The 7,588-nt window shown below is 40.9% G+C and overlaps 1 pseudogene; it reads left to right on the forward strand.

Annotated features, from left to right (window-relative positions):
- Window positions 1-206: 206 nt before the first annotated feature.
- LOC140512328 (thimet oligopeptidase pseudogene) lies at window positions 207-7,209 on the forward strand (annotated as a pseudogene).
- Window positions 7,210-7,588: the final 379 nt, after the last annotated feature.

Here is a 7,588-nt window from a genome sequence, read left to right on the forward strand (position 1 = left end):
TACCTCGAACTCTCCCAAATTCCTCTCCAAACAACTTTAAATGACACCTCAAAACAAATTCTGGAGTGACAGAACCCATAAAAAGACAAGTAAAAACATTTTTCCAGTCCAAGACCACTTAGAAGATGAGTAGAAAAACTCTTTCACAACAGGGTGAGACTGGAGTATAGTCCACCACAGGCTGCACCACTACAGACCTCACCACCATGGGACAAATCCCAGCAAACCAGCAGCAGGTGTTGAAGGCAACTGAATCAGTAGTTTCTGGAACTCTGGAATCCATTAACTTCTGGGGCTATCAGCCCTCAGATAGTAAGAGTGAAGGACAACTGGTCAGAAGGAGATTGCAGAAGTCTTTTTGCTGGCCCTGGAGGGCAGGACTCTGTTGCATTGCTCATATTTAGATCCTAGCATATCAGTTTCTGGTCACAGGGGAGAGGAGACTCTGGTCATAGTTCCAGGGTAGAAAAGAGTGTTTATGGTTTCTCACAGAACAGATCACAGGCCAGAAGAATAGTAAACACACAAGAACTACCTCTGCAAACAGCTGTACAAAAAAATCCTTAAAGCTTGGAACAGTGCCTCCTCCACTCCAGAAGCAGAGCACAACTTTTACATAAAGTTAGTCAAGAAAAAGACTGGAAAATGGACAAACAAACAAAAAATCCTGACCACAAAATGTTACTATGGTGAAAGGGAGATTAAAACACAAACTAAGGAGAAGACAACTAAGTCAAAATTGCTCCATCCAAAGTCTCAAAGAAAAATTGGAATTGATTGGTCACAGTCAAGATGGCAGAGTAGAAGGATGGACCTGCTGTAGCTCTCACCCAAAGCCCATGAAATACCTGTCAAAATGACTCTAAACAAATTCTAGAGCAGCAGAAACCACAAATTAACAGAGTGAGAAAGATTTCCGGCCCAAGGCAGCCAGGAAGGCTGACAGGAAAGGTCTATCACACTGGGCTCGGAGCAAAGCACAGCCCAGCCTTGGCCATGAGGCCCAGCATGGACAGGACTGGAGCAGGCTTCAGGGTACAAAATCCCAGGTAACAGCTGCCATTCCCAGATTTCTCAACCCACAAATGCTAGAGACTGCTTCAAAGGTCAGTAAGAAAGCTCTTTCACTTGGGTGAGAAGGGAGCAGGGTCTTGCCCTAACCCCGGACCCAGAAAGCTGCAGCATCCATTTTTGGAGCCCTCAGCCTAAAGACACTGGGGGAACCAAGCAGCTAATCTGAATCTCAGCCCTGAGTGGTGGCCATTAGGTGAGGAGGAACACTGGCATGGTGGAACTTGAGGCAGTTGTGGAGAGGGAATCCTACTCACAGATCCTGGGCAGATCCTGGTTGCTCCCAGACCACAGCACAGGCAAGGAGAGGAGTAAACTCCTCTTCCATGATTGTGTCACCTTGGAGGAACTGAGAACTTACAAGTCCCTAGAGTATACCCTCCACTTGACAAAGGACTCAAAAGTCAAATAACTAGCTGGGAAAATGTCAAAAAAAAGGGAAAAAATAAGACTATAGAAGGTTTCTTTCTTGGTGAACAGGTATTTTCCTCCATCCTTTCAGGTGAGGAATAACAAAGCACACCATTAGAGGAAGACATCAAAGTCAAGGCTTCTGCATCCAAAACCTCCAAAATAAATTTGCAATTGTCTCAGACCATGGAAGAGTTCAAAAAGGATTGGGAAAATCAAGTAAGAGAGATGGAGGAAAAATTGGGAAGAGAAATGAGAGTGATTCAAGAAAAGCATGAAAAGCAGGTCAACACCTTGCTAAAGGAGACCCAAAAAAATACTGAAGAAAATAATGCCTTTAAAAATATACTAACCCAAATGGCAAAAGAGGTCCAAAAAGCCAATGAGGAGAAAAATGCTTTAAAAAGCAGAATTAGCCAAATGGAAAAGGAGGTTCAAAAGCTCACTGAAGAAAATAGTTCTTTAAAAATTAGAATGGAGCAGATGGAAGCTAATGACTTTATGAGAAACCAAGAAACTGCAAAACAAAACCAAAAGAATGAAAAATAATAGAAGACAATTTGAAATATCTCAATGGAAAAACAACTGACCTGGAAAATAGGTCCAGGAGAATCAATATAAAATTATGGGACTATCTGAAAGCCATGATGAAAAAAGGATCCTAGACATCATCTTTAATGAAACTATCAAGGAAAATTGTCCCAATATTCTAGAATCAGAAGGTAAAATAAATATTGAAAGAATCCACTGATCACCTCCTGAAAGAGATCATAAAAGAAAAACTCCTAGGAATATTGTAGCCAGATTCCAGAGTTCTTAGGTCAAGGAGAAAATATTGCAAGCAACCAGAAAGAAACAATTCAAATATTGTGGAAATACAAGCAGGATAACACAATATTTAGCTGCTTCTACATCAAGGCATCAAAGGGCTTGGAATATGATAACCCACAAGTCAAAGGAACTAGGATTAAAACCAAGAATCACCTACCCACCAAAACTGAATATAATACTTCAGGGGAAAAAAATGGTCATTCAATGAAATAGAGGACTTTCAAGCATTCTTGATCAAAAGACCAGAGCTGGATAGAAAATTTGACTTTCAAACACAAAAATTGTGAGAAGTATGAAAAGGTAAACAGGAAAGAGAAATCATAAGGGACTTACTAAAGTTGCACTGTTTACATTCCTACATGGAAAGATAATATTTGTAACTCCTGAGACTTTTTTCAGTATTTGGGTAGTTGGAAGGATTATATACATATAGATAGAGGCCACAGGGTGAGTTGAATAGGAAGGGATGATAGCTAAAAAAATAAAATTAAGAGGTGAGAGAGGAATATATTGGGAGGAGAAAGGGAGAAATGGAAAGGGGCAAATTATCTCTCATAAAAGAGGCAAGAAAAAGCTTTTTCAATGGAAAAGAAAAGGGGGGAGGTGAGAGGGAAAAAGCAAAGATTACTTTCATCATACTTGGCTTAAAGAGGGAATAACATGCACATTCAATTTGTTATGAAAATCTGTCTTACACTACAGAAAAGTAGAGGAGAAGAGAATAAGTGGGTTGTGTGGGGTTGATAGAGGGGAAGGCAAATGGGAGGAGGGGGTAATTGGAAGTAAACACTTTTGGGGAGGGACAAGGACAAAAGAGAGGAGATAGGATGGAGGGAAATATAGTTAGTCTTTCACAACATGACTGTTATGGAACCCTTTTGCATAACTACACATGTATATCCTATATTGTTGCCTACCTTTACAGTGGAGATGTGTGGGGAGAGAGGAAGGAAAAGAAGTTGGAACTCAAAGATTTAGAAACAAATGTTGAGAATTGTTTTTGCATGCACCTGGGAAATAAGAAATACAGGTAATGGGGTATAGAAATCTATCTTGCCCTACAAGAAAAGAGAGAAGATGGGGATAAGGGAAGGGAGGAGTGTGACAGAAGAGAGGGCAAATTGGGAGAGGGGGTAATCAGAATGCACTGTGTCTTGGGGTGGGGGAGGGTAGAGATGGAGAGAAAATTTAGAACTCAAAATCTTGTAGAAATGAATGTTGAAAACTAAAATTAAATTAATTAATTTTTAAAAAAGAAAAATGTGAATGATCTCAAGCCCAAAAGGAAATCATGGAAAAGCTCAAAATATATTTGGAAAATCAAATATGAGAGGAAAAGAGAAATTGGGGGGGGAGGGGAAGAAGTGAAAATAATGCAAGAAAATCATGAAAAAAAAGTCAAGAGCTTGGTAAAGTAACACACACACACACACACACACACACACACACACACAATAATACTGAAGAAAATAACACTTTAAAAACAGAATAGGCCAAATGGTAAAAGGATACAGAAATCTAATGAAGAGAAAAATGCCCTAAAAAGCAGAATTGATCAACTGGAAAAAGACAAACAAAAATTCACTGAAGAAAAGAGCTTTCTCATTATTAGGGAAGTTAGAAGGAATATGCAGTGAAATAGGGCACAGTTGTGAGTTAAATATGATGGGATGGTTATCTTTAAAAAATAAAATAAAATTTAAGGTTGAGAAAGAGGAATGCACTGAGAGAAGAGGAAAGAGAGAGAGAAAATAGAGTAAATTAGCTCACATAAAAGAGGCATGAAAAAGCTTTTACAGTAGAGGAGAAGATAGGGAGGTGGAAGGGAGTGTGTGAGCCTTACTCTCATTAAAATTGACTCAAACAGGTAATAACATACACATTCATTTGGTTATAGAAATCTATCTTACCCTATAGGAAAGTAGGAGGGGGAAAGCATAAAAGAAGGTAGAGGTGGGACTGATAGAAGGGAGGGCGGATTGGACGAGACTGTAATCAGAAGAAAAACACTTTTGAAAGCCTGCAGGGGAGGAGCCCTCAGAGCAGCAGCCACCACAGGGAGTACCACCTGCAGGTCAAGTGTGACTGCAGCCTGGGTTGCTGCTGCTGCCACCATGGCACCCTCGTCACCTTCCCCCACCACACACACACACACACACACACACACACACACACACACACAAGAGAGATGTCCTGAATAATGTGTCTCCATGTTCTGTGATAAAGTATTTATGATGGGACATGATAGCAGTGCAGATTGAAAATCTTACCAATCAACTCATTAAAAAAACCAAGTGTTCTAGGGCTGTAATCCAAAAAGATCATAAAAATGGGGAAAAGATCCACATGTACAAAAATATAGCAACTCTTTTTGTGGTGGTCAAGAACTTGAAATTGTGGTGATGGCCATCAATTATGAAATGGCTGAACTAGTTGTGGTATATGAATGTAATGGAATACTACTGTGCCATAAGAAATGATGAACAGGCAGACTTCAGAAAAACCTGGAAAGACATATGAACTGATGCTGAGTGATGGGAGCAGAACCAAGAGAACATTGTACACAGTAATAGCCACAGCATGCAATGACTGGTTTTGATAGACTTAGCCCTTCTTAATAATGCAAGAACCTCAAACAATTTCAAGGGATTCATGATGGAAAATGCCACACATATCCAGAGAAAGAACTAAGGAGTCAGAATTCAGAGCAAAGCAGACTATTTTCTTTTTTGTTTTGTTTTGTTTTTTTATGGTTTCTCCCATATATATAATTATAATTCTTCTATGCAACATGACTAATGTGAAAATGTATTTAATAAGAATATATGCAGAGAGCCTATATCAGATTGCTTGCAGTCTTGCAGAGTGAGGGGAGAGAGAGGAAGAGAAAATTTAAAACTTATAGAAGTGAATTTTGAAGACTGAAAATAAATAAATTAACTAAAAAACAATTTTTAAAAAAGAAAGTAAAAACCAAGCATGATCAAGAGGGATCACAGGAGTTTGAAAAAATATCCTATGAGAGTACTCTTAAGGTGTTGGTTGATGTGACAATGGAATACACAGTTCTGAGAAACATTCTGGATTTCCCACAGCATGTCTCCTCTTCCAAGGATATCCAAACAGCCAGTATTATGGCTGACAAATGCTCTCTGGGTTTCATATCCCAGATAAGCATGAGACAGGATATGTACCAGAGGACTGTCTGGCTGCAGGAAAAAATTTCAGCTGACTCACTGAGGTCAGAAACCAAAAGATACCTAGATCAGTTAGTTAAGCTGGGAAAATGGAATGGACTGCATTTCCCAGAATATACTCAAGAAAAAAAATTTTTCAGTATATTAAAAGAAAGCTAAGTCTCCTTTGTATGGTCTTCAATAAGAATCTGAATGAAGATGCATCTTCTTGCTGTTCATCCAAAAAAGAACTGAGTGACCTTCCTGAGGACTTTCTGAACTCCTTGGAAAAGACCAAGGATGATAAGTTAAAAGTCAGTCTCAAGTGCCCTCATTACTTTCCTCTCCTAAAGAAGTGTCATGTTCCTGAAACCTGGAGGAAGGTTGAAGATGCTTTCAACTGTAGATTCAAGGAGGAGAACTGTGAGGTCCTCCAGGAGCTAGTCAATCTCCTGACTCAAAAGTCCCTCCTGATAGAACTTAACACTCATGCAAACTACATCCTAGAGATGAATATGGCCAAAACAAGTCAAGATGTCACCACATTCACAGATGAACTGGCCCAGAAAGTGAAGCCTCTTGGGGAAGAAGAGCGAGCCATAATTTTGGAGTTTAAAAAAAAGTATGAGAAGCAGACTGGATTTTGACAATTAGATCAATGTCTGGTACACTTATTACTAGATGGAGGAGACCTGCTATAATGCGGACTAAAATTTGCTAAAGGAGTACCTCCCTATGCAAATGGTCACTAAGGGCCTTCTGGACATATACAAAAACTGACCTTTGAACTGGAAGGGAATGCCAAGATGTGGCATGAAGAGGTGAAATTGTATTCTGTGAGGGACGTTGACTCAGGAAAAGTGATAGGAAAATTCTACCTAGACTTGCACCCCCAGGAAGGGAAGTTTGGTCATACATCTTGCTTTGGCCTCCAACCTGGTTGCCCCCTCAAGGATGGCAGCTAGCAGATCTCCACTGCAGCCACAGTGGCCACCTTCACCAAACCTACACCAGCTATCCCCTCCTTGCTGCAATACAATGAGGTGGAGACGTACTTCCACAAGTTTGGGTACGTGATGCACCAACTTTGTTCTCAGACAGATTTTGCCATGTTCAGCGGGACCCATGTGGAATGAGACTCTGTAGAAGCACTGTCACAGACGCTGAAAAATGGGTGTGTGAGAAGGAGCCTCTGAAGAGCATATCCCAGCACTGTAAGACAGGATAGTCCATCACCCAAGACCTTCTGGAGAAACTTATCAAGTCCTATCAGGCAAATATAGGTCACTTCGACCTTCATCAAATTGTCCTCACCAAGGTGGACCAGGTCCTTCATACAGAGACAAAAGCAAACCCAGCCCAGGAGTACTCCCAACTGTGCCAGCACATCTTCGGAATTCCAGCCACTCCAGGTCCTAACTTGCCAGCCACTTTTGGTCATTTATCAGTAGGCTATGACCCCCAGTACTATGGCTATATAGTATACCTTGGGAGTGAGGTATACTCCATGGACATGTTCCACACATGCTTCAGAATGGAAGGGGTCCTCACCTGTAAGGTTGGCATGAAGTACAGGACCTTCTTCCTGAAGCCCCATGGCTCTGTGGATGCTATCAGCATGCTGCAGCAATTCCTCAGCCGGGAGTACAAGCAAGACATCTTACTCCTGAGCAAAGGCCTGAAGGTATCAGATAGCAACTCACTGCCTTCTGCCTGCTGATGGACCAACCAACTCCAGAGGCACAGGAGCTCTTCCATGCATCTCCATTCATCAGGACTGAGCAAGTGTGGACATAACCTTCTGCTTGTGTCCCTGTTGCCTTAAACTCCCAATAGAGAGAGAACAGGACCCTTTGAGAGGGGGTGGGTTGAAGGGGCATTTCTATACCCTGCCCCAAACCCACCCTGTTTTGCTTTCTACTTTTTAACCTTACAGTCCCTTTTTAGGGTCTTTGTACAGTCACATTAAGATGTTTAGAGAAAAAAAAAGAAAAACACTTTTGAGGGTGGCCAGGGTGAAAGGAGAGAGAGTAGGATAAATGGGGGTAAATAGGAAGAAGGGAAATACACAGTTAGTAAGCATAACTGTGAAAAAAGTT

The sequence above is a fragment of the Notamacropus eugenii genome, chromosome 6 (assembly GCF_028372415.1).
Source record: "Notamacropus eugenii isolate mMacEug1 chromosome 6, mMacEug1.pri_v2, whole genome shotgun sequence".
NCBI lineage: Eukaryota > Metazoa > Chordata > Mammalia > Diprotodontia > Macropodidae > Notamacropus > Notamacropus eugenii.